At 46.4% G+C, this 18,927-nt stretch overlaps 1 protein-coding gene across 3 annotated transcripts in view; it reads right to left on the reverse strand.

Moving 5' to 3' along the window:
- Positions 1-18,927, reverse strand: part of LOC126282259 (zinc transporter 1) — a 268,171-nt gene that overhangs the window by 96,845 nt on the left and 152,399 nt on the right. The window contains exon 1 of one of the 3 annotated variants that reach the window (XM_049981860.1): positions 4,788-4,958. The exons of the other annotated variants lie outside the window; for them this stretch is intronic. The gene's annotated coding sequence lies outside the window, so the exon portion shown is untranslated. Of the gene's footprint in view, positions 1-4,787; positions 4,959-18,927 lie in introns of those variants that run through there. 3 annotated transcript variants of the gene reach the window in all.

Here is an 18,927-nt window from a genome sequence, read left to right on the forward strand (position 1 = left end):
GAGTATCAAGCTTGTCTCCGCGATCAGATGAAGTAGACAATCAGGGCGAAGTTTACCAAAGGGATTCTTTTGTTGCACAACAATGCATCTTCGCACACATCTCCAGCTGTGGCTGCCAAACTGAAGGCCTTACATTTCCAACTGCTCAATCATCCCCCCTTTTCACCTGACCTAGACCCATGAGTGAGTATTCTAACATGTACCGACACCTGAGAGTCATCATTTTGACATGACTAAAGACGTGAGCATGATGCTGAGACCTGGTTACCACGTGATTTCCTTAAGCATGGATTACAAATTCTGCAAAAACGTTGTAACAGATTACTCAGTCTGGGATTGAGAATACGTTTTTGAATAAATATGGATTGTTGTAACTACTTACCTTGTGCAAAGCCATAAACGTTTCAGCCCCTTTCGGTGGCTTCCCCAGCCACTGTTACAAGCCGTACTTAATTCTCTGGGTTAGAAATCATTGTCAGTTCTGTTACAATGCAACAATTTTTGGGGCTGTAACTTTCATAAAGTGTAGTTAGATAAGAGAAGCTTATTGGAAACTGCAGTATATTATGGCGGTTTACACCAACGGAAAATAATTTATTTTGCATTCCTTACTAAATTACAATCCTTATCATTGATACCAACGGTAAGCAATATACTAAGAGGGTGTAAGTTTGGTACGAGAAATCATTCACACATAATGTATCAATAGTTTTAGCCGAGCAGTAAGCAGATTTTTTTGGCGCATTCGATCGCCATTATCCAACTAGACTAAGACAATGAGGCGTCCAAAAAGTAACATCAGTACTAGATTTTATCACTTCATTTTCAATACTTTACTCGCAATTGCAGGGCCGAAGGACACACAAACACAACCACACACCATACGGTGCAAACTTTTTGGAATCGTCAGCCATAGCTGCGGGTAACGCAATTCCGGCTACACGAAAATCAGTCACTTGGTTTCCTTTAAATATAAGCAATTAACCAATTCCCGTATGACCTTTTCCCTCCTGGTAACAGTACCAACGCAGTTTTAGAGCCGTTAATAATTTCTAAGACTCTTCCATGGGATACGAAACGGAAATTTTTACGAACTATAAAGAGCACTCGAATTCTGTACAAATTATATGGAAAAGCACTTTGCCAAAAATTGGAACTGTACAGCATCAAAAAGTAACAGTTACAGAGACGCCTTGGGACGTCATCATCATGCGAATTGGTCCCTCCGTCAGGGACCAGGACTTAGCGAAACATTCGAAACGGCAGACATTATACAGTACCATTTTACAACAGGTGGCGAGATTCATACACATTAACTGAGGTCTACTAACATATACGGCACATGATTCAATACAAATATCCTCCGGTTTCCACGCAATGTGAACTCATATTTTATTTCACATAATTTTAGACTAGTGCTGTTACGCAAAGTTACAAGAATGTTGCTGCATGGACTATAATGACTCATTTTTGTGTGGCAAGATAAGGCAACAACTCTTTCCATAATGCAAAGAAGTACTTTTTTGTATTACTAATTGAGAACTGTTGAAAAAATGAGCGTAGTGATACAACAGCCAATGCATGTTCACACTGAGCCTTTTCCTTGAAAGAGGTGGGAAACGTGCTAAATGTGAAGACACGCCGGTTCACCGGAATTTCCGCTGCGCTGTATATTTACGTAGGACTGCAGACGAACCTAAACGGTACTGGCAATAATGCTGTTCATTTCTTTGCAAAAGGAAAGGCTGAATATCTGTAGAACAGGAAGGAAGATTTTAGTTTTATATCACGTTGATGGAGCGCTAAACTTTTCACATGATGTATCATTATCAGGCGTCGTGAAATTTTACTTTTCTTCCTGAGAGTTCTTTAATAAACGAGGTCCTATCTAGTGTTTCTTCGTAAACGACACGTCAATATTAACTACAGAGCAAATACTCCTCCCTTTGCATATAGCATTGCTCTAATAACTACGTTTAAATATGTAGAGGGTTTATGAAATTCGAGTTTAACATTTCAAACAGGAGAATCTGTATAAGTAATCCATATGGTCATTTACATTCGGTTTCTAAGAAACGAAATCCACTGAGGTTACAGAAGTCATGGAAAACCTCTAAAATCGTGACGGACCTCCTTTTGCCCTGCGTAACGTAGCAACTCGATGTGGCATGGAATCAACAAGTCGATGGAAGTCGCCTGCAGAAATACTGAGCCATGCTACCTATACAGCCGTCCATAATTGGGAAAGTGTTGCCTGTGCAGGATGTTGTGCACGAACTGACCTATCGATTATGGCCCATAAATGTTAGACGGCTTTAACGACGGACGATATGGGTGGCCAAACAATTCGATCCAACTGTCCTAAATGTTCTTCAAACCAATGGCGAACAACTGTGGCCCAGTAACAGGACATACTGTCGTCTACAAAAATTCCATCTTTGTTTCGGAACATGAAGTCCACGAATGGCTTCAAATGGTCTCCAAGTAGCCGAACGTAACCATTTCCAGCCAATGATCGGTTTAGTTGAACTAGACGACCCAGTCCATTGCATCGAAACACAGCCCACACCGTTATCGAGCCAACCACAGCTGGCACAGTGCCTTGTTGAAAACTTGGGTCCATGAACTCGTGGGGTCTGCGCCACACTCGAACCCTACCATCAGCTGATATCTGGACTCATCTGACCAGGGTATGGTTTTCCACTCGTCTAGGGTCCAACCCATATGGTCACGATCCCAGGAGAGGCTCGACAGGGGATGTGCCGTTAGCAAAGGCACTCGCGTCGGTAGTATGCTACCATAGCGCATTAACGCCAAACTTCGCCGCATTGCTTGTCTGTTAGCACTGACAACTCCACGCAGACGCCGCTGCTCTCGGCCGTTAAGTGAAAGCCGGCGGCCACTGCGGTGAGGGGTAACGCACGCAATGTGGTATTCTCGGCACATTTTTGACACTGTTGGTCTCGGAATATAGAATTCCACAACAATTTCAGAAATGAATTGTCCCACGCGTCTAGCTCCATCTACCATTCGATGTTCAAAGTCTGGTAATTCCTGTAGTGCGGCCATAATCACGTTGGACACCTTTTCCGGTGAATCACATGAGTACAAACGCGACCTACGCCATCTACACACAGAAGGGTCCAAAAATGTATCCACTGTTTAGAAGTCCATAACTTGCAAACTAATTGACGGAGTTGTCTCATTTTTGGTGTAAGTGTAGCTTAAAGTCCCACTTAAAGATATCACTGTTGGTGTTCGAAATGGTCACCATTAACATACACAAACAAACGATGCCGCCGAACTGCACCACTGCAACGTGTTCAGTTGGATATTTGCACATGGATGTACGATGACTGTGCGTGGCTTTTGTCGGTAAACGACGCCCTTTAGTGTTCCCCAGAGGTAAAAGTCCAGAGGAATTAGGTCTGGGGAACGTGGTGGATACTCCACAGCACCTCTACGGCCTATGCAAAAATGGTTCAAATGGCTCTGAGCACTATGAGACTTAACATCTTAGGTGATCAGTTCCCTAGAACTTAGAACTACTTAAACCTAACTAACCTAAGGACATCACACACATCCATGTCTGAGGCAGGATTCGAACCTGCGACCGTAGCGTACGGCCTATCCATCTTTCTGGTAGATCTTCGTCGAGATACGCCCTAACACTATTTTGGTAGTGGACTGGGGCACCATCTTGTTGAAGGAAAACTCTTCCGTCTCCATACAAGTCTCGGATGGCAGGTGAAATGTATGTCTGAAGCTTCTGAAGGTACACCTCACCGGTAACTGTGCCGTCAAAGAAGAATGGCCCAATCAAGCCCCGGTAAGAAAAGCCACACCACACATTTACTCCTGGGAAATTCACGGCTTTGTCTACATAGACGTTCGGATTTTCCGTGGCCCAGTAGATGCAATTGTGGCGATTTACTGTACCACTGAGTTTGAACTGTGTCTTATCAGAACACACAATCATCTGCAAACTCTTCATCGTCCTATTCTACGATCTGGATCGTCCTCGTTCATTGTGTAGCAGGCATGGGAAGTAGCACTTCCACTTTTCTGTCTTCAAAATTCGCCGAACACTTGTGCGACTCACTCCAGTCTCACGGGCACACTGTCTCACATACTTCTGTGGAGAATGAGTGAATTGTTGTAACACACGACGGGAGTTAGCTGGACTTGTTACTGCTACAGGTCGTCCAGATCGTTGTTTGTGTACATCTTTAACACAGCCTTCGGCTTCAAATTTGTCTCGAATACGACGAATCGTTAATCGTGTCGATGGCTCTGTTTGACACTCACTTCGCCATTGCCTTTGAACCTCATTAATGTTTTCGTACTTAAAATACCACTTCAAAGCTGACTTCTTTTCATCGAATGTAAGCCTTGCGCCAGCCATGTTTACTGGAGTAACTAGTTGCAACTAAGTACAAAACACTGACTATCTGGCGATTGCCGGAACTACAAACTATTATACTACCTAAGATGAGACAACTCGGTCGATAGTTTGCCAGTTATGGACTTTTAAACAGTGGATACATTTTTTTGGACCCTTCTGTATGTGCAAACCGCTATCCCATGCATTTTGTCACCTCAGTGTAAAGAAGTGTCCGAACAATGGTTGTTCTCAACAGGTTTACCAAAACAAGTAAAACGAATGAAAATACGAAGACACATCCACGAAAGTAGTCAGTTACTACCAAATCAACAATTTATTCGCGCCTTTCAGTATGTCACGTGCAATCAAGCTAACATTATATGAATAGTTTGCAGTATCTTACGTATGATGAGATTAGGCTTAGCAGACGGGCCACATTACAGAAGCAGACACTGCTCGGCGAACACGGAGGCCGCCAGCGTCCGAGTGACCGCCCGAACCGTTCATTCCGGAGCCGGTGTGAGCGCCGGCAGGACGCTGCGTGCACTGCGAGCCGAGCGCAGCCGAGCCGCGGCGACGCAGCCAGTCGATAGCGGCGCTGACGCTGGGCCTCCGCGGCGTCAGCGCCAGTTGCCCAGGACGACGCCCCCGCCGCGGGGGTGGCGCGCTCCCCGCCTCCTCACCCGAGTCTCTTAGGTCGGCGGCGGCACGTGCCAGCTACCGCCCCGTGCGACAACCGAAGGGGCTTACACCAACTGGCGAATTTACAGCACAACGACAGGAGAAACAAACACCGTCTGATGGTGCTGGCGTCCGCTGGGCTCGTGCGAGGACAGTATATGTTACTTCTATCCCCGCGCCGACAGATGTCACAGCAGCCTGTAGGCATATCTGTTGGCGCCGATGATACACTACTGGCCGTTAAAATTGCTACACCAAGAAGAAATGCAAGCATTCATTGGACAAATTTATTATACTAGAACTGACATGTGATTACAGATCCTGAGAAATCAGTACCCAGAACAACCACCTCTGGCCGTAATAACGGCCTTGATACGCCTGGGCATTGGGTCAAACAGAGCTTGGATAGCGTGTACAAGTACACCCTACCCAAGCAGCTTCAACACGATACCACAGTTCATCAAGAGTAATGACTAGCGTATTGTGACGAGCCAGTTGCTCGGCCACCACTGACCAGAGGTTTTCAATTACTGACACATCTGGAGAATGTGCTGGCAAGTGCAGCAGTCGAACATTTTCTGTATCCAGAAAGGCCCGTATAGAATCTGCATTATCCTGCAGATCCGCAAGGATCGAAAGAAGGGTAGAGCCACGGGTCGTAACACATCTGAAATGTAACGTCCACTGTTCAAAGTGCCGTCAATGCGAACAAGAGATGACCGAAACGTGTAACCAATGGCACCTCGCACCATCACGCCGGGTGATACATTAGTATGGCGATGACGAATACACGCTTCAAATGTGCGTTCACCGCGATGTCGCCAAACACAAACATGAAGCTGTAAACAGAACCTGATTCATCCGAAGAAATGACGTTTTGCCATTCGTGCACCCAAGTTCGTTGTTCAGTACACCATCGCAGGCGCTCCTGTCTGTGATTAAGCGTCAAGGGTAGCGGCAGCCATGGTCTCCGAGCCGATAGTCCATGCTGCTGCAAACGTCGTCGAACTGTTCGTGCAGATCGTTATTGTCTTGCAAACGTACCCATCTGTTGACTCAAGGATCGAGACGTGGCTGCACAATCCGTTACACCCATCCGGATAAGATGCCTGTCATCTCGACTGCTAGTGATACGAGGCCATTTGGATCCAGCACGGTGTTCCGTATTACCCTCCTGAACCCACTGATTCCGTATTATGCTGACAGTCATTGGATCTCGACCAATGCGAGCAGCAATGTCGCGATACGATAAACCGCAATCGTGATAGGCTACAATCCGACCTTTATCGAAGTCGGAAACGTGATGGTACGCATTTCTCCTTACACGAGGCATCACAACAACGTTTCACCAGGCAACGCCGGTCAACTGCTGTTTGTGTATGAGAAATCGGTTGGAAACTTTCGTCATGTCAGCACGTTGTAGGCGTCGCCACCGGCGCCAACCTTGTGTTAATGCTCTGAAAAGCTAATCATTTTCATATCACAACATCATCTTCCTATCGTTTAAATTTCGCGTCCGTAGCACGTCATCTTCGTGGTGTAGCAATTTTAATGGCCAGTAGTGTATATCCTGGACTACCGACACTGCCACACTTATCATGCAAAAATGGAGACGGCTGGTGTCTGCCGCAAGAGCTTCGCTACTCGTGTTGCGCACGCACACAGTGCACATTCCTATCGCCATGCCCCCGCTCCTCTGACATGCGACTTTTCGTGGCGCGATCATAGCATGTCCATGTCGTACACCTTCCGGATCAATGTGGCGTGCTCCGCAATTGCAATGCATCAAGTCGGTGCCAGTAACCGTTTCTAGAGTACGATCCACGAACGGCGTCGTTTCACGCAGGTCGAAACTAGGAGGGCGATAGCGTTGTTGCCGGTTCCAAGCGTCGGTTGCGGTACGCACATATACGTGCTTTATGCTCGATAAAAGCGTGTATCCCGCAAATTATGTCTCTCGTTTGCGTGGGTAGCACTAGTCGCTTACGATCACCAGCCATGACAACTCGTAACAAATGCAATAAAAACTCACTAAATAAAGCGCTACGATCGAGTATAATGCTCGCACTGCATAAATCATTCACAGCAGAGCGCTCAGAACACTACCGAACGCGTATTGGCCGTGGGGAACATGTGATGTAGATGCAGAGAATAAACCTGAACTCGCCCTTCATCGATCTTGACTCCAACTACAGTTTAATCACGTCATCAATTATTGTACTCAGAAAAACCTCTAGTTCCAGTCATTTCGATACTCTTACGGAAACTAGACATCTGCGATCACAGCAGCACCGAAGACAGCGAAGCGAGTGCTCAAGGTAAGCGAGGAAAATTAATTTTAATTCTGGTTTGCAAGATTATAAGTGAGTCCACAGTGTCTTTCATCGTTGCCATCTACCATTTCATTTCATCTACCAGAAGATAAGATCACTGATAATCAGTACATCAGCTATTCCGGCTTTCTTACAGGAAGTATAACACCGTACATGAGTGAGTTTATATTCCAGGAGTAACTATTTAAGCGACGTATTTCCACTGAACCGACACACACCATATCAATTTTCAACCACACCCCTGTGTTATTAGTGGTATATTAGTAATGGACAGTAATCCACATTTAGAAATATATTCCTTACCCAGAAATTTGTTATAAAATTTTTCTGGGTAAAGTGAGCGTTTTCAAAATACAGCAGCTATGAGGTGTGAGGAAACTATTTTGTGACTGCACAGACACGCAAATTTGGTTTCATCTGCATCGATCGCACTTGTCTGTTTCATAAATTACGGCATACCTTACGTATTCAGTGCGAGCCCAAAGTTGGTACCCTTTATGAAATTGATAATCAACGCATTCGACATACATCACTTCGCCCTGCACATTCTGTACAGTGATACACTAAATGATCAAAAATATCCGGACACCTGGTTGAAAATGACTTTAAAGTTCGTGGCGCCCTTCATCGGTAATACCTGAATTCAATATGGTGTTGGCCCACCCTTACCCTTGACGACACCTTCCACTCTCGCAGGCATGCCTTCAGTCAGGTGCTGGAAGGTTTCTTAGGGAATGGAAGCACATTCTTCACGGAGTGCTGCGCTGAGGGGAGATATCGAAGTCGATCGGTAAGACCTGGCGCGAAGTCGGCGTTCCAAAAACATCCCAAACGTGTTCTATAGGATTCAGGCCAGGACTATATACAGGTCAGTCCATTACAGGGATGTTGTGTAACCACTCCGCCACAAGCCGTCCATTTTGAACAGGTGCTCGATCGTGTTGAAAGATGCAATCGCCATCCCCGAATTGCTCTTAGACAGCGGGAAGCAAGAAGGCGCTTCAAACATCAATGTAAGCCTGTGCTGTGGTAGTGCCATGCAAAACAAGGGGTGCAAGCCCCTCCATGAAAAACACGACCACACCATAACACCACCGCCTCCGAATTTTACTGTTGGCATTACAAACGCTGGCAGATGACGTTCACTGGGCATTTGCCATACCCACAGCCTGCATTCGGATCGCCACATTGTCTACCGAGATCCACTCTTCAATCTTCCTATGTTTACACTTCTTACACCACGCGAGGCATCGTTGGGTATTTACCGGAGTGATGTGTGGCTTATGCGCGCCCACTCAAGCATGAAATCCAAGTTTTCTCACCTCCCGCCTAGGTGTCATAGTACTTGCAGTGGATCCAGATGCAGTTTGGAATTCCTGTGTGATGGTATGGATAGATGTTTGCCTATTGCACATTACGACCCTCTTCAACTGTCGGCGGTCTCTGTCAATCAACAGGCGAGGTCGGCCTGCACACTTTTGTGCTGTACGTGTCCCTTCACGTTTCCACTTCACTATCACATCGGAAACTGTGGACCTAGGGATGTTTAGGAGTGTGGAAATCTCGCGTACAGACGTATGACACAAGTAACACCCAATCACCTGACCACGTTCGAAGTCTGTGGGTTTCGCGGAGCGCCCCAGTCTGCACCTCACGATGTCTAATGGCTACTGAGGTCGCTGATAAGGAGTACCTGGCAGTAGGTGGCAGCACAATGCACCTAATACGAAAAACGTATGTTTTTGGGGCTGTCCGGATACTTTTGATCACATAGTGTATATATTTTGTGATCCCTCTTCACCTCTCTTGCCAGTCCCTGCAACGTCTCCATGTCCGTGCACATTAAAATGGCAATAGTGGTCTACCTTATATTGTCTTTTTTCCATTCATTAACATTTACTAAGTTGACTCAATCCAGAAGAGGTTCATTGCCGGAGAAAAACATAATGACTAGCTGCCGCTTGTACTTGTATATAGTCACGTGCATGTCATGCGATTGTCCTATCGGCCACATCAAGTATGAGATCACGTTTGAAGGAGCTCTGCCTGCAAAACGACAGGCGATATAGAAATAAGAGTTCCTGCCCCCCCCCCCCCTACACACACACACCCCACTTTGTAAAAATAAACTGCGCAGCCACATTCGGGCCGCATAAACGGCCGGATGTAGCGTCTAATGGGGCAACACAGGTAGAAGCCCCCCTGGTAGCGCATCTTGATGCCCAGTTCATTGCACACCGTGTTTCTAAACGCGCTGTCCCAGATTCCTGTCTGATAGCGTCGTTCGTTTATAAGGTCTACAGACAAATTAAAAAGGGCGTTCAAAAAGTTTTGCACAGTCGTCTCTTTTTCATTTTTGCAGGAGAAGAATGAAATTTTTTGTGAACATACTTGGAACATTTAGCTGTAAGTTGGTATATAAAAGTATTTTCTTTTATGTACAGGTGAGCCATAATCGACCGTCAAGTAGATGTCAGGTTGCGACAACGGTGGGTGAGGTAGTTCCTCTTCAAGACTGGCGATGACTCTGCCACACCGATTCACAGGACGTTGCTCGCTGTTTATGGGGAAGACACAGTGGATCGCAGCAGTAACCAGCTGTTTTGTCTTGTTTTGCTTTAGGGCGCAAAAAACAACTGGGGTCATACGCGTCAAAACTATAGAACACAAAGACAGAGAGGAGTTAAGCAACTATACGTCAGTCCCAATGGACAGAATAGGAGACAGATAAAAACTGGCACGTGGAAAGAGGGCTAAAGAAACGCCATACAGAAATGGAGGTCCACAACTAAAAGTTAAATGGCTTTCGCCATACTGCTTCCGCGGATAAAAAGTAAAACTCGGTCGACAGCCCGCGCGTCATTCACTAAAACGCCTGACAAATCCGACGGCAAACCCAAGCTGGAACATAAATTGTTAAAAAAAGGGCATTCCATCAGGACGTGGCAGACAGTTAAAATTTGGGCGCAATGTGTACAAAGTGGTGGTGTAGCGCCACTTAAATGACGATGGCTAAGAAGGCAGTGCCCAATAGGCAGTCGAGTTCAAATAATCTTCTCTCGGCGGGAGGGCCGAGAGGAGGTGGCCCAAGGCGCTGGGAGAGGCTTAATAAACCGAAGCTTATTCCTGTGAAGGGAGGACCATTGGCGATGCCAAAGGGACACCACCCCCTGACAGACAGCAACACAGACATCATCGGAGCGAATATAGTCACGTGGATGAGGTACCAGGACTGCAGCCTTGGCAGCAGCGTCAGCAGTCTCGCTTCCTGGCAGACCGACATGACCAGGAATACACACAAACATCACTGTGGCTTCATCAAGAGTGAACGAGTGACAGTTTTCCTGGCCCCGCTGCACTAAGGGATGAGCAGTGTATAGCGCACATAGACTTTGGAGGGCGCTGAGTGAGTGATCAGAGGACACAATTGGAAAGGCTGTGTCGCCGGCTGCACTCCGCGTTCTTATACAAGGCGAAGAGTTCAGCTGTAAATACTGAGGAGTGGGCCGGGAAGCCGATATTGAAAGACATGGGTGCAAATGACGAAGGCACATCCGACCCCACAGTCAGTTCGAGAGCCAGCAGTGTAGACAAAGGTACTATGCAAAGTTCCATGCAAAGGTCTTGAAACTGGAGGCAATGCACCGAGGCTGGAGTAGTGTCCTTAAGAAGCGAATGAAGGCCAAGGTTAACATGGGCTGCTTCACGAAGACAAGGTGGTGAAGGGTTGCAGGTAGTGTGAAGTTAAGCCACCGTAGCAAGAGGCGAAAGCGGGCCGCAGGAGGTAACTGAGAAGAGGGAAGAGCTCCATACTGACCGTCAAAGGAATCCTCATGGGAGGAGACATAGGAGGGGTGGCCACACATGGCAGAAAAACGGCATGCATACCCGTTGAGAAGGAAGTCACCGCATTAGGACAATGGTAGTTCAGCAGCTTCAGCATAATGACTTTCAACCAGGCTGATGTAAAAAGTGCCTGTGGCCGAACGGATGCTATGATGGTGGGTAGTGTTGAGACAGTGTAAGATGGATGGACGTGCCGACGCATTAACAAACCACCCATAGTCGAGTTTCGAACAGACAGGGGACCAGTACAAATGGAGGAGGGTGGTTCGATTGGCACCCCAGGAAGTACCATTGAGGACGAGTAGGAGATTGAGGAACCACGTACATTGGGCTGCCACGTAAGACACATGGGAGGACCAAGAGTGTTTCAGATCGATCAAAAGCCCCAGAAATTTAGTAGTTTCAACGAATGGAAGGGCAACAGGCCCAAGATGTAGAGATGGTGGGAAAAACCATTTGCGCCGCCAGAAATTCATACAGAAAGTTTTGTCAGGGGAAAAGCGAAAGCTATTGTCGATGCTCCAGGAGTAATGACGATGAAGACAGCGCTGAAGGCGCCGCTTAGTGAGACAGGTCCCTGAAGAGCTGCAATAGACGGCAAAATCGCCAACAAAAAGGGAATTGGAGATGCCCAGTGGGAGACAGGTCATGATAGGTTTAATGGCGATAGCAAAGAGGACGACACTCAGAACAGAACCCTGAGGCACCTTGAAAACTCGATCTTGTAAAAATGGCTGAAAGAAACAGGGCAGGCGGCCACAGACGGACTACGTGTAAAGAGTACGGAGGATACCAGTTCTCCAGCAGGTGCCGTAGGCCTTCTCGAAATCGAAAAGCACGGCCACAGTCTGGGATTTCCGCAACATGGGTTGACAAAGTAACGAGATGGTCAACAGAACGCTGTGCTCGCAATCCACATTGTGCACTCGTCAGTAAATTGCGAGGCTAGAGCCACCACACCAGCTGGGCATGAATCATAAATTCCATCACCTTGCAAACGCAACGGGTACAGAGATGGGCTGGTAGCTAGAAGGAAGGTTCGTGTCCTTGCCGGGCTTAGGTATGGGTATGACAGTGGCTTCACGCCGGCGTTTGAGAAACGTGCTCTCTGCCCAGAACCGGTTGTACTTTTTAAGCAGAAAGTGCTTGCCCGAAAGATAAAGGTGCTCCAACAACTGAATGTGGATGGCGTCCGACCCTTGGGGCGGGATTGGGATGAACTGAGAGCATGATCGAGCTAAGGCGTCCTCCGCTCGTTTCCAATGGAAGAAGGCAGAGTGGTAGTGCGAGGGGCTTGAAACTTACGCAAAATGGTGGCCCAGGGTGTTGGAGATAGCAATAGGGTCCACGAAACATCATCTGCTACTGTCAGGTCGGAAATTGGGGAATGGATCTTGGTCTCAGAGAGCCGTCGGAGGTTGGCTCACGCGACAGAGGAAGGGGTTGAATTGTTACACTAACTAATGAATGAAGGCCATCTTGCTCGTTTGATGTCTCAAACGACGCGATGACACTCTGCATGCACCTGTTTATAACGACTGCAGCTTCCCATCGTAGGAGACGGTTAAAAACGCAGAGAGCACGTCTCCGTGCGCGAATTGCATCGCGCCATGCCTCAGTCCACCAAGGGACTGGAACACGACATGGTAAAGAGGAAGTGCGAGGAATGCAACGTTCTGCAACAGTAAGGATAACGCTGGTGAGATAGTCAACTTGGTCATCACAACTGGGAAAATCTTGTTCTGCGAAGGTCGCCAGAGAGGAGTAAAACTGCCAGTTAGCCTTAGTAAGCTGCCATTTGGGCGTGCATGCGGATGGGGTAGGAGTCAGCAAACGGACAGTACACAGGAAATGGTCGCTCAAGTAGGTGTCAGAAAGAATGGACCACTCAAGACGATGGGCAAGCTGGGCAGTGCAAAAGGATAGGTCCAAATGGGAATAGGCATGCAAGGAGTCAGAAATTAAACTGGGTGCTCCATTGTTAAGGCAGAAAAGCTTAAGTTGACTAAGAAGGTCAGCCAAGAGGGCACCTCTCTGACAGGTCCTGGGAGAGCCCCAAAGGGGATGATCCACGTTAAAGTCACCGAGTAGCAAAAATGGGGGAGGTAGCAGCCCAATAAGCTGAAGGAAGTCTGCCCTGGTGACAGTGAAGAACGGAGGTACATAAATGGTACAGGGAGAGAAACTCAGGCAGGGAAGGAAAAGGGAAACTGCAACAGCTTGCAGACGGGTAGTCAGGGAGATGGGTTGACTATGAAGGTCATCCCGTATGAGCAGCATAGCGCCCCCATGAGATGAGATGCCAACCTCAAGGGGAAGGTCAAAATGAATCGGTAAGTAATGTGGAAGCTCAAAGTGGTCGTGAGGGCGCAATTTCGTTTCCTAAAAGAAACCACAAAATCTCTTTCTGGGACTGAAGGCCGAAAACGTTCCATTGGAGGACAGTCATGAGGAGGAAGAGATGGAGGGGTGTCAACTCGGCGGCCGCCGAGTGACAGCCGGCGTACAGTCGCTACTACAGGGCACAGGAGCACGAGGATTCTGCTCCATGGGGTCCACAGAAGCATCGGTTTGCTTGTGTGGTAGTCCGTGGAGTCCAATGCTGAAAAACGGTTGGTGGAGTGCACTGGTGAGAGAGAGGCCATCCGAGCTAAGGTACTATGTGGCAACACTGTCGAACAGAATGTGCGAGTTGGCGAAGTTGAAGACCGTTTGCCTTTAGCGGACTTCTTTGAGCTTTCGTGATTAAGTGAAGACTCGGGTGTTGTTTGGCTGGATGGATAGGAAGTCTTCACGGGAGTACTCCTTCTGTCCTTTTTAGCCTGCTGGTTGTGTAATCGGTGGCTTCGGCCCTTGAGACGAGAGTTTGACGGTTTGTTGCATAGCGGGATGGGTGGATGGCGATGCTACCTTGACAATGGGCCATTTCACAGTCTCAGAGCCGAATTTGAGGTCGCAAGTCTGCGTGGAAACGCCCTTTATGGAGCAAGGGGTGCAAGGGGTGAGGATCGCGCGCAGAACCTGATGTTGCGAAGTTCCATAAAGTAAGAAGCGCAAAACTGAACGTCACTCAGACAACAGAGTGGAAAATCCTTCGTCAGCAATAAATATTTGATGAAGTCAGTTTTCACCTTTCGGGGAAGGTCAGTAGACGCAACACACACACTTATGGAGTGGAGGGCTGAGAATGCACATGCAACTGTCCAACCGTCTGGGATCCGGGAAAGTTAACGTGTTCTGGGTTACGTCCGACGAGACAGTCTAACGGCCCTCCTCCTTCACTGACAGAACTGTCAATGCACTATCTCTCTCGACAAGCTCCGAGTATGGCTTGTGCCCCAACCTTTGAGACTGATAGGAGACGTTTCACCTTTCAACAGGATGACGCCTCCCCACATTTCCATAATGAGACACAGGATAGGAAGCGTTGACCTGACGTTACTAGAGTGGCCACCACGGGCGCCGGACATTTTGCATTTTTTTCTTGTGAGGTTTATATTCACGGATATATGGCATACATGAATTCCCACTCTTAGGTAAAACTGACGACTGGCAACATGCCATAAAGTTAAAATAAATAAAATTTGCCATAAAATGAAAACAACGGACCCTCTATGACGGGGTAAAAGCTAAGAAAGAGATATACACTAGGTTTACATATTGTCCATGAATTAAATTAAAAACAGTTACCATTCCCAGCGTATCGGGAGGTTTCCTCTGGTTGAGAGGCAAACGCCGAAAGTGGAAATCTACAGAAGCTGCGAAACTGTGGGTCTCTCACACCTCACTACCGAATCGCCTGGTATTTGACTGGTAAGAAAGAAAATTACATAAACAGCTGAAAGCAACCCGCGGTTTGGTTTACGTTCTGACCACACTGTTACTTGAGTACTATCGGCGAACCCACCTGGACTCTTCTCTGAAAACCGTGTACTCTACCTGTATGTGTTTTCTTTAATAAGCGGTACTTATTTCACACTACTATATCAGTGCAAGTGGCAGTTAAGAATGACACGTGTCAGTTTAATCACTGGATACAGCTACCAGCTAGTTAGCTCACTGTATACACGGCGAATCCGAACCTTGGCACCCCAAAATACGTCACACCGAAATGCGCTCTAAGCAATGACCGCAGATGTGCGTTATCTCTAGTCACTCAATAAAACACGGAAACGGACTCAAAAATACACGCTGTAACAGACTACAAGACTGATAAAGTCATCCCGAAAAGCCACACAGGATAGAACTGTGTGCCTCATGCCCTATTCTGCATCGGAAACGGCGCGCTCTCGGCAGTATCAAAGTGCTGTCCAACCTCCTGGAAAAATCATCTCCTCTGCTGTCTGGCAGAAGGCCGATTCTTCACAAAATCATCAAACATCGTAGGTATAAAATGAAGCTACTCAGCTGCAAAGAAGTGTTAATAATGTATTTTTTCTAGCAACTTCTAAATCATACTTTTTGCACTAGTATCCTGCGCCATATACCTGTGATAGCTTGGGGAAAACAGCCACAGATGTAGAAAATTGAGTAGTAAAACATTATCCAAGAGAAACAAATCGAACTGATCAAAGTTTAATCAGTTAGCAATTAAAAAACTTTTCTTGGCGATCACTGTATCGTAGGATTACAGTGACAGTCTTGGGGCAAAGCTGAAGCTGCTGGAAGCGCTCATTGTTTATAATTGTTTGCAGGGGTCGGCTTTCCTCAGAGAACGGCACGTCTTCCTCCACGAGTGCCGGAGGCACCGAGACTATGCTTGCCATCTGTTGTGAGTCCAAGATCAGGTTACGAGTTAAGGCTTCAGTGTCAGAAAATGTATACACCGTGAGAGGGCGGGTGCCTTCACTACAGCAAAACTGTGAGATGGGCCAACATTATATTACCCTCTTTTTTTTTTTTTTACCGAAGACCTACCGCTTCTTGCGTCTATCGAGAGAAAACGGATTTAATTTTAAGAAACGAAAAGTAGCGCTACTAGGGTAATACCGCGCTTCAAGATAATTAACATTTTTAAAGACGGAGCTTAAAGAAGTAGCTAGGGCCTAACAGTGGCGACAAGGAACATGGCAGATGTCACGAGAACGGTATTCGACATTTACAAAAAAGCGAGAGGCGCGGCGCGGCGTCTTTATTTCATTACTGCAGTTTACATTTTAGTAACAGGTATACTGTTCTAGAAAGCACATACTTCAGCTCTCCGTAGATACAAGCATTTCAACAGTTTCTCCATTACTCACAGAATCAGTAAAGCGTAAACTAATGATGTTCCTGCGTGTTTATTATCGTGCGCGCTTTATTGACCTCAGAAATATAGCAGAGAAAACACAGTGTTTATAACAGAAGGCATATTTTATTAATACTAGTAACGCAGAATTTCATTAAAATGCATCCAAATCACGATTTCTTATATGCACGTAACCATGTCGGCAAGAGTTAGGTCTTCATCCTGGAACTATCTGGTAAGGGAGACCATCGACATCGACCACACAAAGTGCAGGCAATCGAGGAACTGATTCGAAGCAATCTCAGATTTTCCAGTGATGAGGACGTTCACAGAGCGGTTCTCGAATGTCGGATTTATATCGTCGAGGAACTGAACGACTGCTAGGACGTTCCGACCGTTGTTTACAGATACTGGAACTATGCTGAGAACCAGCATCGTGTATCTGTTTCACGCTGAAGTGTAGTGCGGCATTCAATAAAAGCTATTTGACTTGCCATAATTATGTGTAACTTACTTCTGAAGTCCCCACACAGTTTACCTGAGATGAGTCTAAAAAAGAACGGCACGGGTATAAGTTAACTATAAACGATTAAGTTTGTAAACAAAATCAATGTTTATTTGGAATACCGAGATTCGACTTTACCAAAAGTAACAATATTCGCCTTGAATTTACTTGCACTAACAGATCCGCAACAGGTTGTGACAGTTGAAAATCCTGTCTAGGATCTAGACAAAGGACGCGTGGAACTAGCTGTTCACTTTGCAACAAGCATTCTTCTTATGCTAGACTCCGCGACAGGTCTATGTAAAACATCGTTCTCAGACAGTTGTCATAAATGAAGCGATGCAGACACATCATCTCATTGTTCCACCATCAACACACGGGATTGTTTTCCGAACGTAATACTCTGTCAAGCAGGGCGTCAAATGATGCAGCAAAGTGTTTTCACGCGATCTGTAAAATGGCGTGCGCTACGGCAGACTGTTGTTGGATACGATAGACGAAATTCCAGAAAACAAAAATGCCGAACCCAGCAAATAACTTGGAAGATGTATACATAGCTGGAGCCACGCAGAAGAGTCCACCAAATAAACCACAGATTCTGTAGATACAATGAGACTATGCTGGCCAGAGAGGAGGTCCCAGGAACTGAAGAGGGTAGTTAATTGTACTGCTATTCAGAACTGCTGAACAATAAAACACATCAACTTGTGAAGGATAGTTACAACTAAGGCAGTAGGGCGCATGTCGCTAAGACAACCGGCAACGCAAAAACATTTCACAGTGGTCTGTACAGAAAAACCAGGAAGGAAGTAAAAGCGTACACCAACTCGTCGACATCGAGGTCATTAGAAATAGAACACTGGCTCACTTGGCCAAGGATGAGGGGAGAAAGCGAAAGTTAACTCATTCAAGGAACTATTCTCGTATTGAGATCAAGTGATTTGGAACAAAAAGAAAACCCACGAAAAATCTAAAGGAGGGCGTCAACACTAGATCTGAATACTGCGTATTCTAAGCAAAATGTCTCAAGGGAAGATACAGTCAATTACATGGGCAGTGTCCTACGATGTGCAGCGATGACAGTACAATTCAAGCTACATCTCCTCGCCTTCATTCGCATTACGATAAAGTTTACCCTATGTGAAATGACGTCCTCGGTAATACCAAGTAAGATGTAACGATAACTCCCCCCCCCCCCCTCCCCAGCTCTCTCTCTCTCTCTCTCTCTCTCTCTCTCTCTCTCTCTCTCTCTCACACACACACACACACACACACACACACACACACAACACGACACGGTATTTTACTTGAAGAATAATGTAGTCACATACAAACCCAAATAACATACGAACTTTACAATAAAATTACCATGTGCTCTGAGTATTTTCATGGCCAGTGCATCCTCCGGTCAGAACTTTTCAATACTTCCGTCGGAGATACCAACTTGGATACAAAGAAAACAGAAAACGCGCAGTTGCCGCCTTGATCTGGAGCGACAGTTATAGCGCACGAGGTCGGCTTCCGTTTTCAAGGACTGCTGTCGCTGCTGCTTCACTTCTCAGCCATTCGCCGTCCCAGTCCTCTCAGCTAGCTAGTTCTCCACTGTTCTTCATGTATCACTTCTATCCGTGTCCTAAAATGTGCAATTCCCAATCCCTTCCCGCCCCAGCAAATATTACTCAAGGTCTTCCTTCTTTTGGGGAAGCAGTTAGAACACTCACAATAAAACATACCGCGTACTAGAAAAAGTGAGAAGAGTAGACACTAATAACCTAACAATAGAACTTCACGAACTGGCCTTGTTCGATTTTTTTTCGCACTTATAGGATTTGAAGGTCAGTTCGCGAAATTTAGTTTCCTAAAGCAGTACGACGCAATTATCGAACGAACTTGAAATATATGCGATTGCAGTCTTTCTCGGCGTATTCCATTGATGAAATCTTCTCGGGTT

The sequence above is a fragment of the Schistocerca gregaria genome, chromosome 7 (genome assembly GCF_023897955.1).
Source record: "Schistocerca gregaria isolate iqSchGreg1 chromosome 7, iqSchGreg1.2, whole genome shotgun sequence".
NCBI classification, from domain to species: Eukaryota; Metazoa; Arthropoda; class Insecta; order Orthoptera; family Acrididae; genus Schistocerca; species Schistocerca gregaria.